This window comes from Anomalospiza imberbis, chromosome 6 (assembly GCF_031753505.1).
Source record: "Anomalospiza imberbis isolate Cuckoo-Finch-1a 21T00152 chromosome 6, ASM3175350v1, whole genome shotgun sequence".
Lineage (NCBI taxonomy): Eukaryota > Metazoa > Chordata > Aves > Passeriformes > Viduidae > Anomalospiza > Anomalospiza imberbis.
In genome coordinates, this window is record NC_089686.1 from 10,654,869 (window position 1) to 10,671,244 (window position 16,376).

General features: G+C 43.5%; 1 protein-coding gene across 10 annotated transcripts in view; it reads right to left on the reverse strand.

Moving 5' to 3' along the window:
• Positions 1 to 15,304, reverse strand: part of TRAF3 (TNF receptor associated factor 3) — a 69,833-nt gene extending 54,529 nt beyond the window's left edge. For 5 of the 10 annotated variants that reach the window (XM_068192365.1, XM_068192371.1, XM_068192369.1 and 2 more), the window contains exons 1-4: positions 15,123 to 15,303; positions 14,752 to 14,886; positions 14,081 to 14,136; positions 553 to 695 (exon numbers count right to left, since the gene is read on the reverse strand). The gene's annotated coding sequence lies outside the window, so the exon portion shown is untranslated. Of the gene's footprint in view, positions 1 to 552; positions 696 to 14,080; positions 14,137 to 14,751; positions 14,887 to 15,122 lie in introns of all 10 variants that reach the window. The other 5 variants (XM_068192366.1, XM_068192364.1, XM_068192372.1 and 2 more) reach the window with 4 other exon arrangements.
• Between the last annotated feature and the right edge of the window lie 1,072 nt (positions 15,305 to 16,376).

The following is a 16,376-nucleotide window of genomic DNA, read 5'->3' on the forward strand; positions in this document are numbered from 1 at the left end:
CCTATGAGTTCTAATCATATTTTTAATCTATTTGAAATCAAATGTCTGAGGGGAAGATTTTTTTTTTTTGTGAAATAGAGATAATGATTTGCTTACCTTCCTTGCAAGTACAACTGATGAAACAAAAAAACCAGCCTCCATGTACTATCATGCAACTTAAGTCCATCAGGCAGAATGCAGAACTTGCCAAAGAGTCCATTCTGATTGTGTGCAAGGCACACAATGAGACAGAACAATGCTACAAGAGGGTTTATTTATAGAAATGAGAATGAAACTTGCTTTGACTTTTGAGGTATCACCTTCATTTGTGACTAAAACAAACCCAGGCACAGAAGACTATTTGTTAAATTAATATCATTAACTTAAAGATGTGAAAATGCAAAGGAGAACGAGGTACTTTACGGTGTCATGCAATGAAACTAATACTAAAAAAAAACACCAAAAAACAACCAAAAAATCCCACCAAAAAATACCCCAACTCACAGAACTGTCATGAGGTTTCTCAACATACATATTAAATGCATACACAGCAGAAGAATTGTTCCTACCTACCTGTTTACATGAAAAAAATTCACAACACAAACCCCAGTGACACACAAGACTGCAGCCTGTGCTTCCGACAGATTAATATATTGTTTCCCACTGCTGAGAGCTGGTCTTGATTCAGTTAAAGCCCAAGCACTCAGGCTTTCCTGCTGGGAAACAAACAAGTCAAGTTGGTTTTGAGCATCTCCTATTAAAACACAGAAACAATTCTCACAAGCCTGAAGGCAAAAAAAGAAAAACGGTAGGTAAAGGATGGACTAAACTGTAACAAACAATAGCAAATCAAAAAGCTGCACTGAAACTTACTAGTTCACTAGAAAATTCATTGCAAAACTCTGTTTACTTCATGGAGGAAGCCATCAGTGAGTCAATATCTACAAGAATGTTCTACATAATGGGAAAAATTTTATTGGCCAGAGGTTCACAGCGTTCTTAAATTTCCAGAAACTGCAGATGTAAAGATACTTCTGTTAACCTAAACCAAAACCAAGGAAAGAAACTATCTGAGATGACACTCCATTTCACAACACAGCTCTACTGCTCTTCAGCCTTCTCAGCACAGGAAAGACTTACACTCTGATATTAAAGGATGGAAATGTGAACACTGGAAACAGAGGCAGCTTTTAGACTACCACCAAACGGCATTAAAACATATTAGCCAGCATAAAATCTTGGTTAGCACATTGCTGCCATTTCTGAGCTGTGACACTAAGAACTGATGTAGTTTAAGGAACCAGTTTTACTCTTGTAGAAAATTGTGACTGTGAGCCAGTCAGAAGCTATTTACAAGAAAGCATGATACCATCTTAGTTCTTCCATTTTCACTTTACTTGTAAAAGCTAATAAGAGAGCCAAGAATCATTAGTCAGTAATGAACTGAAAGGAGTTCCTTCCTTCTTTAACAAGGAAAATATGCTGCAACACCACTACAGTATAAAATCCAGTTTACTCAAACTAAAGTAGCTTGAATGAAGGAATCCTTCCTCAGTTTTCAGAGGGCTGATAATAGTTTAAGGATTATATTTAAAAACTGAAGAGTAAATTCAAAACACTGCACAGGTTACATTATTCCTCTTAATCTGCTAAAAATTACCAATTTAAAAATGTAAATCATATTTTAGTTGCTGCTTTTAAAATATTTTGAATTATACTTAATAGTAAGCATTTTTGGAAGTTGGAAATTGAATAAATATTTTTGAATTAATATCGTGGATCATACATGCACAAGTATCAGGATTAGAGTTCTAAAAGAGACTTTAATTTATGAAGCTGCCCATAAACTAAAGCCCATGTGTTAAATTTCAAAAGCACAGATCACATTTGTTTTAGTACTGAAGTAGTATAATTCTATTACCATGACAGTCCAAAACAACTCTCCCAGCAGGCCACAAAGCATTCAGAAAGTTAAGTTCATATTCAGCCAAGCCTTAGTGCTGGCGTTCCATAATGCAACATATGAACAACTGTTTCTATAGTTCTTATTTTTTATCTGCTTTTGGTGATGCAAATCCTTTCTAAAGTATTCTGTTCTACTGAAACATTCTCATCCCCCACAGTACATCAAGACATCCCATCTCACGTTTCTTCTCACTGACAATTTACCTATGTATTTGCCAGCAAAAGGCACGCTGATGGGAACAGAAGAATGAATGAGAAAGGTCTTCTGACTCTTCTGAACTATATGCTTCTTTCTAAATTGAAACCTAGTGATGGGGGCTGCCTCCACTGCCCAACAGAACCAACCTGTAATTATGGAGAAAGACAAAAAAGCACATGCAGAACAGAAAACAGAAAGCACGTTCCTTTCTGTTATCTGCTGATGCACTCATTCATCTGAAGGCCTAAATTCCACGCCTGGAACATACAGACCAAGACCAGCAATGCTGCTGCACTGCTCAAGCAAAAAGCAACATCTCCATGTAGTAATTACCAAAGCATTCTCGAGTCCCCAGCACAGCTCCTCATGTGTCCATCAGTGCACACGGACAGCCAGCAGCAGCACAGCTCTGTTGCCTGGGACAGTGAACACTGCTCCTCACCTGCAACCAGACTCTCCTGGCCAGTCCTGACAGTGCTGCACTTACATGGACTTCACCATCTTTATCCACACACGGATGGAAGTCCTCACCCTCCATGAACTGGCAGGCTGCGCTCCTGATTGGCCTTACTAAAAAACTACAGCCAGAAAAATACTGGCTTTGTGAGTCTGCCTCAGGTCTTCCACTCAAATCTCAAGAGCAAGCACAGCTCTTCCTACAATGTTAAACATCTGGAAATCATGCTGGAGCAAGCTTAATCTGCTACTTTGCAAGATGGCCCTACAGAGATCAGAACCCTTGGAGCTACTCTTCTAAGCTAAGGTAACACCATAAAACACCATTGCCTCGATTCAGATAGGAACAAAATGGCAAAGAAGCTTCAGTAATTATTTTCTAATGCTGTATCTCCACATGGTACAGGGAAGAATCTCAGTACAGTAATCTGAAACAAAAAACTCACAGTGCAAGTTAGAAAAAAACTCCAAACAAAATAATCACACAAGAAATAAAATACTAATAAAAAACTTAGAGCAGAAATAAAGGATTAATTAGAAAAACAAACCCTTGCAGCAGCAACAAACAGCTGTGTTCCAGCCTATAGCCCAGCCCCTGCTCTAGGCCTCTGGTGAATGAGAAAAGGAGATGATGAAAGCAGGCAGAACACCACTCCACACCTGAAAGACTCCTAATTCTGTAATGGAGACTTGTGTCTTTCTACAGTGCTCTGCCTGCAGACAATGTGCCCTGTACGGCATATTGGCTCCCCAGACTTCACAGCTCCGGTCCACCTATCCCCAAGTCTGAGTACACACTGGAGACAGCCCTGGAGCCTTCTGTGTTTAGACAGCCACCAGAAACAATTACACCTGGGCAGACTGCAGGCAGTGGTCACTGATTGAACATGTGGAACACTCCAACATCTATCCCCCCGTGCTTTTCTCCCCCATTCGGTATCGGCAGTAGATCGGTTTTATCAGTTAACATAACGCTGAAAATTCATCAGCCTCATTTCAATTCTCACACTGCCTGCTTTTCCAGCGTTAGTTTGGATTGTCTAACTAGCTCTGCCACAGTCACAGCAAAGCTCTGACACTGACAAAGAGGACAGTGGGTATCTGCAGGAAGAACGACTCCAAGTCACCACTTACCCTAGTTAGTGAAAACAGATTAATAGCCTACATCATCTTGGAACAACGGAAGCTGAACTCTTCTGTATTCATTTGCAGCCATTGTACACTAGCCTCCTTACTCTTGCAGTGAACATCTGGAAAAGTAGGGTAGCTGTAGGGAAACACCACCTCAAAGGTCACTTGTATCCAAACATTAAAGCTTTCTTAAAAACATTTCTGTTCACAGGAAAATGAGCAGACATCAGAAGAGCAGAGAGACATCAGTTTAAGGAATGCATCACATGGGCTCAGGGAGCTCTAACAGGGAATAAGGCCATACAGAAATATTATTAAAACACTCACTAAATGCTCTTGTTTCTATCTTACTTAATGTATGTAATACTCGCCAATAGGCTCTGATGCTTGAGCCCTGGTACCTGACTACAATATTAAGATATTTGTACATCTTTATTTGGCCTTCCCACCTCTTCCTTGGAATTTATTATGCTTGCAGTAGTAAAAAAAACCAAAACAAGACAAAACCAAACCCAAACTTAAAATAATGACAAAATCATGATTTTTACAGTTCACTTCACAACATCATACAACATAGAACTCATGTTCAGCAGTGATTTAAACACTAGGTTTAAAGGTAGAAAGTGAGTTCCAGTACTCTGCAGCTCTGAGTGATGAAGACACACAATTTCATTTTGGTGTCAGTAACAGCATCAAGCCTGACACATTGCATTTAGTCTTAACATCAGGCTCTAGCATTTCATTTAATAACTCAGGACAGCCATCCATATTCATTATCAAGAGCTTTCCTCTACATCAATAAATTCTTGCCCAGGCACATGGGACATGTACTCATTTGTTAAAAGATACCTGTGCAAATAAAATCCTCCATTTAAGCAAAATCTTGTGTTTGATCATTTATTTACTACTTTTTTTTTTTTAAGCAGAAATATACCATCCCTCTCATTTTTGGTGGATGTATCACAACCCTGCTCTTATCACTCCCTTGGCCTCCCCTCACTTACGTTCTTCACCTAAAAAAACAAGGCACAACCTCAATACACTACAATATGTTGTCACTTCTCCTCTGTCCTGACTATGTCCTCTCTGATCAACATTCCAGCGAGATCTGCTGTTGGATACCATTTTGGCTGTGGGAGCAACACTCCTCAATCAGGAGTCTCAGCACAGCAAAATGCAGTGACAAATCCTGTTAATTGCCAAATCTTAGCCTGTAAACAGTTAGTCTCCTAACCACTTGAAAGTCAAGGTAGGAGGGAAGAAGCAAAGCTAAGTTTTGTTAATTTTTTATGTATCTACTAAGACAGTGCAGAATACTATCAGCCTTCTCTCCACACACTATCCTGGACAATGTCAGAATCAAGGCTTTCTATTCAAGGTGACCAAGCACAACTTTCATCCTTCCTGATTGGTTTCCATCTTCAGCTTTGGCCTCACTCAGCAAACCCATCACATAACCAAGGAATGACAAGTTCACATTTGATACGACGTCGTATGGCTGGACATCATAGCTGCTCTCTTTTAATTGCCCCTTTAAAGGTTATTATTAGCAAGCCCTAAGTTATTATTAGCAAACTGACAAAACACTAATGGCCAAGTTCTCTCACACAAGAACTTGTCCATTTTTCCACTTATCACACTGAGTTATTCCAAAATAAATCATGAAGAACATGAAGAATCATCCTCCTGCCTATTACTTGAACCTGCTGTATTACTTACTGTTATATTTTGAGGAACTAACAGCATCTGACAATCACACATTTTAATCCTGGCCAAGGTTAGAAAGCCAAAGATTTTTGCAAACTTCTCTATTTCTCTTTGAAAACAGAAAATTGCACGTGACACCCACTGGCTCTCTCACACCACTTCAACAGCTGTTAGACTCAGGTCAAGACTGTGAAGCTAGGCTTCCAGCTGCTAGATCTGAAATTATGTAAACTTTCTAACTCTAAGAAGTGGATTTTTGCTATGCTACATCTTCAAAAGAAAGAAAAAATGATTAGTCTCAGTTTCTTATGAAAAAATGCATCTCTTGCATTTCTTGCTCAGTGCTTTTTAATGCTACTAAACTTTTTTTGCTAGCTGGTTATAGTTACCTTGATTCTGTAAATCACACTAAAAATACTTCTACCTGCAATGAAAAAAAAACCCAGTGTGACTAACTTGATTGCTCTTGGCCAAGACCCTTTCTAATAATTAAGTTTGGGGGTTTTTTTCTACTTACAGCCCTGTGGTCTGGAAGAATTCAAAGACCTCAGCAACCTCATTCCGCTATCTTTGAAGCAATCCTACCAGCAAGGAGTACTTCACAAATTCACTTTTAATTTAGTTCATATCTCAGCTCTAACTACTGCAGAGAGAGTCAAGGGTCCAATCACAGGTGTTTAGTACAATTCCAGATAACAAGTCCTGTGTAGATCTGGCAGATAAAGAGTTTAGCCATATCTCACACTTTTTGAGCATCAACTTCACACCACAGGGGCCAACCTATAGCATTTAAGATGGTACTCAGTGCCTCTGTGTGTAGGCACCATCTTTGTTCCCTAAGGTTCTTCTAAATTCAGTAGTCAGTCAGGGCTTAAGCAGAGAAACACCATCATGATGTGTTTAAGCTAAAGCACAGCTCTTTAAAATGAAATGCTAGTAGACAGGGTAAAAGAGATCATAGGAACTCAAAAGATTCACAAGAGCGTTTTTGCTGTAATAGTTTAATTAATTTTGGGATTTTAAAATCAAATATTTCTTGAGACTGCAGTTCTTTAATGCTACAGTATCCCCATCTACAAGGCAGCACCATATGAACATAATGGAGTCAACACTTGCACAGATGAGAGCTACAACAGAGGCAGCTGCTAAAATCTAAATCACCCACACAAAAAGCGTATGACTGATTCCTTCCATACCTCTTTCCCTGATGACATCCTGATTTTTTAGTATTTTATCTAATTACTTCAAACTGAAAAAAACCCATACCTTAGCAAGAATTCCTGCCTTTGAAAAGTTTATTTTAATAAAGAGAAGACCTTAAAAAGAAAAATACAGACATGGAAACAGTTCTAGGCAGAAGTCTGCTTCTATTGGGTATATAAATATTTCAATCCCAGCAGCACCACCTAATGGAGAGCTCACCAATTTTCCCCCTTCTTTAACAAGTTTGGAGGTGTTTTTAGCACATGGCCTAATTATTACCCTATAAAATCTGATTAGCTACAAGAGAAGCCAAACCATTTCTCCATAGACAATCACGGTCCTTTTATCTGCACACACCCACACTACAGTCATCCAGAAATTTCTTAAGTACACAAGACCTTTGTTTAACCAGGAGGTAAGATTTTGGGAAGATTTTAGTTAGAATTTTTAAAAAACCCCAAACAACAATAACTGTGCAGCAGTTCCAGCTACCTTAGGCATGTTTCAACTTGCCCTCAGAAAGAAAAACAGAGATGTCACCACCTCTGAAGTGTACAGAACACTGACAAACCCCAACCTAAGATGAAGTTATGCATTCCCAGACATCTTCAGGCTGCAATTCTGCTACAAAACACCCTATGGGAGATGTGCAGCAATTTATTGTAAGCATCAATAAAGTGTGCAGCGTGATGCCCATCGTAAACATCCATCATTTATCTCTTGCCAACAGACTGACAGAACTTATGTATAACTGGATACACAAGAAATCGTTTTTTCCTCACTGCCTTTTGTCCTCTGTGTTCGTTATATAAATCACAATACTGTAAGTAAGGGCTCAACTCGTTGAACTTTTCCAATTAACTCAGCATATGGACACTTGTCCTGGAATAACTGCCTTTTTATGTATGGCTCAGAGGACTTTCAAAGACTGTCTGCCTGAGCTTTTATCAAAACAGTCAGCTAATATACTGAGAGTTCATATTGAAAAAAAAACCAAACAAAAACACCACCAAAATCTTAGTCATTAATTCTGCAAAATTACAGCATCATACTTTGGCTATGTATTAAAAGCTTTATTTACACAAACAGGGTAATTCCAGGCTTCTTCCTCATTTATTTTGAGAGAGTCTCCTCTGCAAAAATACACAGAATGCAGTGTGTAGATACTTATTTGCTTGTCCTAAATCTGTCTTTAAAAAGCAAACAAAGGCACACATAACACCAAACTAACAAAAAAAACCCAACACAACAACAACAAAAAACCCTCAAACATCAACCAAACCACACAAACTACCAAAAGAGTAAATCCCCCAAAATTCCCTCAAGATCTTACTGGCTAAAATATTGAAAGTTGCATGTCTAAATAATCCTTTACAAAATGAAAGTACAGTTCTCAGGAATTTGCAAGAAGAAAAGAGGAATAGGGGAAATGTATGGTGCCAACTAGTGAAAAATGTCTGATGAAATTCAATACTCAAATAATAATAAACTTGTTTTATCTTCCTAGAGATTGCAAGAGAATTCTTCTGTCTATGCTCAAAACCACACTGCTACAAAAACCACCTGCCAAACAGTATGAGCAACACAACAGCAATATCTACTAGCTGAACTACAGCATAGGATTCATTGGCATTCCCATCACATATTGACACCGTGGGTGAGTAGTGAGATGTATTTGCTAATCTGAACTATAGCATGCTCAGGTTCTGTAGATAGAAACATGATTCAACTCCTGACAGAGAACAGGATACTACTGACTTCAAGGGATACTGCATGCCATTAATTTCAAATGAAGTTAGCACAAATCCTTTATTCCCCACTCCCCACCAAAATACTAAATTGGAGAATGGAATGAAAATACTACTGCACAAAGGGTTCCAAAACTGCTAGAGAGGACACGTGCAACTCGGCAGTCTTCATTTATTTAGGTATCCAACCTCCTCCTATTCAAACTGCCAAATGGTAACATTTTGAGAACATGGCATTTTACAACCACAAGCACTTTTACCTTCATCTACTGAATACGGAACCGGTACCCTGACCAAGTTCAACCACAACAGTCGTAATGACAAAAACATTCCCAAGCACAACATCCTCTCAAGGATGCTGTGCTGAATAGAAAAGAGGACAGTGGAAAGGACAGAATAAGAACAAGTGTGGAATCACAGACCTATGTACTTCAGACAGCAGTAGGAAACACTGCAGTTTATCTTTGGTGACCTGGAAGAGAAGAGTATGTTAATTCACCTGGAGTGGGAGGTGGGGCAGAGAGGGAATCACAGAAGCAGGTAGCTACAGAAAGGTCAAAGAAAAGTGGATTTTGCAGACAGAAATTACTTGCCAGAGTGTGAAAACAGGTACAATCCTGGAAACAGGTATTTCAAGAAAAAAAAAATTACATAAATGGAAGTAAAGGAGAGAGTGCAGTTACTTGCTCAAGTGCAAGGATGAACCCACCTTGGAATAAAAGTCATCCATTAGAAACTCTAAAATTGTGAGAAATCTGATTGAAAGCAGGTCAAAATAAGTCACTTCTAAGAATCAGAAGGACCAGCTGGAGAAATCAAGAGCATTTATTCAGTTTGGACAAACAAGATGGAAGAGAAGCACAGCATGGACAAGAACAATCCATTGGTAATTGAAGAGCTTAAATGCAAAAAGAGGAGTCACTTGGGATGGTTTAAAGGAGATTAAAACAAGAATAAGTTAAATTAAAATTATGAAGTTATACTTCCTGTGCAAAAATCAAGACTTACATCTGCAAGTCATTAATTTACAAGCCTCAACACACAAAGCAACCCACTCTCACAAGGTTCCTCTCTTGTGTAAAGACATAGAGTGGGCACAGTCAATCTGGTACAGCACACAAAATATTCATTACAAAAACCTCTAATAATTGCTCTAATTATCTCTCTCTTGCATGTAGAGAGATGAGGTTACAAAACAAAATCCATTCCCATAGCTGAAATTTGGTTTAGGAGCTGAGCTTTGCTGTTACAAAGTGGCACAAGTACCACCCGAGCTGCTCCATAAGGTAAGAAAATGTTACTTTTCCAGAACATTCAAAGGAGAAAGGCAGAAACAAGTACAAGCAGGGGAACCACTACCACTGAAAAAACTCTGTCCTGTACACTCAGCTTCATAGAGCACTGCGTGTTTGCTGTGGGCATCAATGGAAGAGCAAAGCAAGTGCTGCTTCCTGTCCCACATCGCTGACGGTGCAGGATGGCACAGCTCTGCAGAGAGGCAGGAGCGGACGCCTCTACACAGCACTTGTAATTCACTCACTTTATCAACAGATGACGCTTGCAGTGCCCTGCTGGGTCTCAGCACCTCATCATTTTTATGTCCTCAGATCATAGGAAAGTACCGCTATTCCCATGTTATTGCAGACTAGGAAAATGGTCTGTATATGGAGCAAGAAGCTAGACTCAAAATAAGCCACTAGCTGCATCAAAGTTATTTTCAGAACCCCAGTCAGCTACCACCTAAACCGGCACAACACCCAAGTTTCTCTTTTCTCTCCCAGCATATATTCCACACTTAAGAAAACATCCTGACATGGCTGATAGCCTCAGGAAGAACATCAAGTTCAAATGCACAAGAAAACAATAAACGAAACAACAGTGGATGAAGCATCAGCAGACTTGTCCTGGTAATCCTAACAAAGTCCTAACCACTTGACTGAGACATCATGCTTCCTCTCACTCTGTTTCTTAGGCACACTGAGTTTTGATTTTTCCTGGCATGGCAAAAAGTTTAAAGAGAAGGAAGTGACACTACTCTTAACTGGCCTGTGGTTTGATGATGAGAATACTCCCCAGGGAAGGAGGAAACTTGGACTGGAATCCCCCTTCTGCCCCTGGGACTCGGACATGATGTCACATCACTCAGCACTGCAACATCAAAGCCCCTTGTTGGTTTGGCCCTAACTGAAAGGCCCAAGTACACACATCTGCAGGAATGACAGAAAACCAAAGCCCAGCCTCCAGGTCTCCTGGCTTTACACTGGCACCTGCAGTGGACCATCTTCTCTTTCTTGAAAGATGTCAAAGCTTGCAGGAACAAAGTGGCAGCCGGGAAGGCACTTATCTTACACTAGCATCTGCAACACACTTTTCAAGAGAGACGAAATCCAAACTGCTTGTTTTCCTAGACACCTAAGAAAGCTGTAAAGACTCATGGCATTTTGAGCTTGTCTTCCGTGTGCATATCTTACTTTATCTACAAAAATACGGTTTTCACATTAATGCAGAAACCAAAAGATGAGACAAAAGTCCAGTATTACTCCAAATGTTAATTTTTTCAAATTATGAGCTACCATACAGTCATCACTAAACATGTAAAATGGAAGACTAATAACTTCTTTCACAAATATTTTGAGAAGCAATTACTATTTGTGCGTGAAAAGATTCACTTCAGAGCATTTAAATTACTACAGAATTAGTAGCAACTTTTATAATGGCAAATAATCTACAGAATGTTTCCTCTACACGTCAAAGAAAACTATTTTACAAATCAACATTTTATGAAACTATATAAAATAATACCAGAACTATGAAATATTTCAACTTGAGGCATTCCTGCTATGCCCACTGAGGTTCTAATGCCTGCAACTGTCAAAAAAATCAAATCTTGATGTCAAAGTACACAACACCCCAAGTTTCAGTAGAAGGAGTGGGCAGGGGATGGAATCTATCACACAGATACAATGCTGAACTTCTGCACACACAAACATGTTCAGACTTTGCTTTCCAGGTTGCCTTGACTAGATGAACAGCAGAACTTGAAATTCTACTGAAATCACATTTTATACATGCAGAGGAAAGCAGTGGGGAAGAACAGCAGCGTGGAAATCAAAGGCTTAACATTTTTTGGGGGGTGGAGAGGATTAGTGACCTACAGTTGTTGTATATAATTTTAGAGACACTTGCCCTGTTAACCTAGTTACAAAGCCAACAGTCAGGAGCAATTTGAAGTCACAGTGGAAACGATATTTTTCCATCAGGGCACCAGAAGAGAAGATCTACATGAAGAAATCAAACACTCCCTCAAAGACTATGTAAATATCTCTCCCTCTCTCACACACGAATGGAATTCTCAATACCAAATCACCTTCTGCTTCATTTTCTCCTTAAGTTCTAAGATGTTTCCACGAGATACTTTCCTTACTTCCCTTAGATATCCCAAGAGCTTTTTTGTATTTTTTTCCTTTTCTCTTCTTTCCCATTACAAAAAGAGAGAGAGAGAACACACCTTCCTACATTGTGGGCACCTAATGATAGTTCATTTTAAGTTGACTCCCTTTTTCTCTCAATTCTCTAGTCCCTCCACCTGCCGTAAGAAAAAAGACCGGAAAAAAATGAAACAATTTGTCAAAACTAAATATACTCACTTTGAACGATCCATTTATGAGGGCATGGGATTCCAGCAGGCAGAGCTGGGAAACCAGTTATATTCTCTCTGCCAGCCCTTTACTACTGTAGTTTCTACAGCACCACTTCATCACCACAGGTTAAAAAGTTTAAGATAAAACCTAGTGCAAGTACAGCACTCCCTCTTGTACTACAATCACCTTTAATCTGCTGCACACAACCTCTCCCTCCCTTGGCTTCTTTTCCCCATATTTCACTTTGAAATCTCCAATTTCTCCCACTACTTCTGGTGTTCCTGAGCCAGACACCAAAAATTCAAGGAGGTTTCAAATACAAGCATTCTATTCAGAAAGTATCCACAGCTTAAAAAAACAAACAAACACACAAACTCAAGCCTTGGCAATTCTTTAAAGGAACTGTTCACCAGGATATAGACACCTGAAATCAATGTGTAATGAGCAATCTTCACACATAACATGCACACATCATAACATGCAGCACCTTCAACTAAGAAATACTATCATAATAAAAAAACTATAATAAAATCCAGTAACTACACCATCTAAGATATAAGAGATAAGAATGCTGTGTTTTTACTATATCTATTCATACAAGGCCAGTTTAGGATATTGGAGTAGATTTAAGTCATTCCTATTTTTAAACTGCCTTTTCATCTGAAGAACTATGACCAGCTATCAATCAAAAATCAAGGGTTTTGGCTTTTTGTATTTTCAGCATTGCCATATCTACTGTAGAACAGCTGGACTTCAGTACCAAGAAGCCATTCTTCTTCTCTCCTCAAGTGTTCATTATGGACAAGAACAATGTAAAGACCTAAAATACAACATGATCCCAAGATCATTTAAAAGACAAACTGAATTAACATGGACTAGTAAGACTTAAAAAATAATCTTTGGTCACTGAAGCTGATGTATCAACAGCAAATACATTTACACGATACTCAAATTCTCTGAATCCATGCAAGAATGGCTTCTCAAAATTGGTATCATCAAACTTAATTACAGGAGGACTTCAGGAAAGCCTAAAGATGGGAGTCATTTAGCACCCCCTTTTGATTAGAATTAATTTGCATCGATACTGAATGCGTTTTATGATTCTATATTCTAGGTCCAGCTACTATTAGAAGCAACTCACCAAGTCATATTTCAGTAAAACTCCTACTATTCTTGTGCTGGAATAACCCAACTTTTATAACCCCCTAGTGCCGCCTGCTTGCAATGCCCAAGCTCACCATACATCACTGTTTCCATTACCAAGCTCTATGACAAGGGGTTTCCCAGTGCAGCCATCAAAAACTGATTCCGTCCAAATGTTCATCTATTTTTCACCTTAAATGAATAGCCCTCTCCCCAGTCACCACAAATAGCATTTAGATCTCAACTCATATGTGGCATGAGCCAATGGCTCCTTTAAAAGGACAACATGCAGTGTATGTTATGGTCTCTCCAGTTCTGAACAACCATCAGTGCAGCCTTTTAATCCAGGCTTCTAGGCAAGTCAATAGCCATTTTAAATGCAGATTTTTACCAACTACTTCAAATTATACTATTTCATTTGTCTAAGCTAGACACTGCTAGTACACCTTTGCATCATGCACTAAACTCCTTTCCGGTCTACGAATTCAAGTTCAGATTAGTGCTCAATAATGCTACGTGCATCCTATGGGACAAATTTGCAAGGAAAAACACACCATTCTACTCAAGAAATAGAAAACACGTAAATTACAATGCACAGTATATAAGGCAGAGATCTCAACAAGCTAGAGAAGTCACAGACCCAAAGAGACAGCGTATTTCAAATTGTATCACTGGAACTTCCCACATTTTACTACTACAGAAACAGCAAGAGATGAAAGATGCCCTATTGCATGGTAAAGATCCACGCAGAGGAGAACATACAGTCTGTCACGTCACACACAAGCTCTGATCGACAGAACATGAGATTACGCCTCTTAACATTAATACAATTTCTCCTGTTTTTCTGCAGGTAATTCAGATCTCAGGCACTCAAAAGACACAAATAAATCAAGACATAAATACCTTACCTTCCTATTTTACAAGCCACTGCAGTTCTCAGATTATGAGTCAGTCATAGGTTAATCTGCAGAGGAATGACTCAGTATAAACTTTTAAACATTCATTATTTTTTCTAACCTACAACACGGCGATTCATTCAACGCGCTAAAACGCGGCGTCGCGAATCAGCGCACGAAATGAATGGCGTGAAAACAAAACACTTTTCTTTCCGCTCACGGCAGGCAGACGGGGATAGCGCAGCGCCGGTGCAGGCAGGCGGACTTTGCGAAAATACAACTCCTTGCGCGCCGATGAGGGGCAGCTCCGGCGGCGGCGGCTCCGGGCGCAGCCCCATGGCCGGGGAGCGGCGGGGGCTCCGCCGCAGCGGCAGCCGGGGGGACGCGCAGCCGGGACCGCGCTCCGCGCCAGGCGCGGCGCTGCCGGCAATGCCCCTTTAAAGGCCGTCGGCCCGCCCCCAGCACTGCATATGGAGGGAGCCAGGAGCGAGCGAGCCTTCTGCATTCAAACGACACATCAAAAGCCGCAAGCGCCGCCGCGGCCCCCGCGGCCCCCGGCTCCGCTCCGGCCTCGCCTCCCTCCGCTCCCCGCACAGGCACACGCACCGCGGGGAGCGGGGCAGAGAGCGAGAGGAGCAGGGAAGGGAAGGGGGAGGCAGGAATAAGTAAGCGAAAAGGGGCACCTGCAAAGCCCTGGAGTGCGAGTGCGTCCGGGCAGGAGAGTCCGCGCCGCTCCGCCGCAGGCTGATCTATCCCCGGGCACCGGCCGCCACCGAGGTCCCGGCACGGGCTGCGGGTGCAGCGCGCTCGGCCCCTGCCTGGCAGCAGATGCCTCGGTCAGAGCTCAGTGCCCCCGCCGGAGCGCCCCCGGCTCCCGCCGCCCGCCCGGCCCCGTCCCCCTGCCCGGAGCGCCCGAGCGCGGGCAGGCGAGCGCGGCCGGTGCCGGAGCCCCGCGCGGGAGCCGCCGCCACGGCGGCAGCGAAGCTCCCGCCCTCCCTCCTCCTCCTCCTTCTTCTCCGCCGCCCGGCCGAGCCGAGCCCCGCGGCCGCCCTACCTGCGAGCGTGTGCGGGGAGCGGGGCGGCGGGCGGCAGCTGGAGCCGGGAGAAGGCGACGGCCAGCCCGGCGGAAAGTCCCGACCGCTGTGCGCCGTCTCCCCCCGCCCCGCACTTCCTCTCCCGCCCGCTCGGGCTGGAAATCCCCGGCGAAGCCCGCTGCTCTCCCGGCTCCTCCCAATCACCGAGGGCGGGCCCGGCACAGCCGCTCAGCGCGCAGGCGGCAGCCGGGGGCCGGGCTTGCCCTGGCCGCTGGCCCCGGCTGCACCTGATGCTGCTGTCACCCCCTCCCGCGGGCACGACTCGGGCAAAGGGGCCCCGCGCCCGGCGAAGGAGGCGCGGGCTGGGCTGCGGCGGACGGCGCGTCCCGCTCCGGGCCGGCGTGGTGCCGGCGGAGCCGTGGGGGCTCGGCCGGAGGGCGGGCGCTGCTGCTGGGCACAGGGGGAAGGAAGGGCGCGGGGGATGGCGCCGGTACGCGGGGCTCCGGGAGAGCGGCAGAGCCGCTCGCTTCCCCTGCCTGTTCCGAGGGAGGTGCAGCAGCCCCGGCTCAAGGAGACGCCTCGAACACAATAGCGTTTGTTAAACAAAGAAAATGCCTCTGGGAAGAATGGGAGGGAGCGAAAACAGCAGTTGGGAGCGGGAGAAGGGTCTGGAAGAGATCAGGAAAGAGCAGCGAGCCAGAGCCGCTCGACCCCGGGACAGGCCAGTCGGGGCGCCCCGGCAGCCGCCGGCCGTAGATGCCAGCCCCGAGTCCCGGCGGCGGGCAGGGCGTGCGGGGTGTTCCCTTCCCGGCGCCCCGGGGCTGCGAGAAGCACCCGAGTCCCCTCCGCAGGCGACCGGGGAAAGGGGGCGGCGCTGGCAGCCCGTAGAACCTGTCGCTCCCGGCAGCCAGGTGAAATAAATGCCTGCGTCGTGCTCCGCTAGCTCCGCGGCGTGTCCCGACCGGGGCATTTGTTCCGCCTGTACCGGCGGTCACGCTTTTACACGGGGCATCGTTGGCTGTCGTGGCTTGTCGTGTCTCCGCCGCCTCACCGGGCTGCGGGGAGAGAGGGAGGGAGGGGAGGGGGAGAGGCGGCTCTGGCGCAGAAGCGGCGCGGGGGCTCAGCCGGAGCCGGGAGTGCCCAGCCGGAGCTGGGGATGGGGGCTTAGCCGGACCTTTGGTCCATGATGAGATGGAGGAATTGCCCCACAGGGGCATTCGGAGCCCTGGGTGCAGCGAAGAGACTGGCAGCCGGGAGAGCCGCAGCTCTAAGGA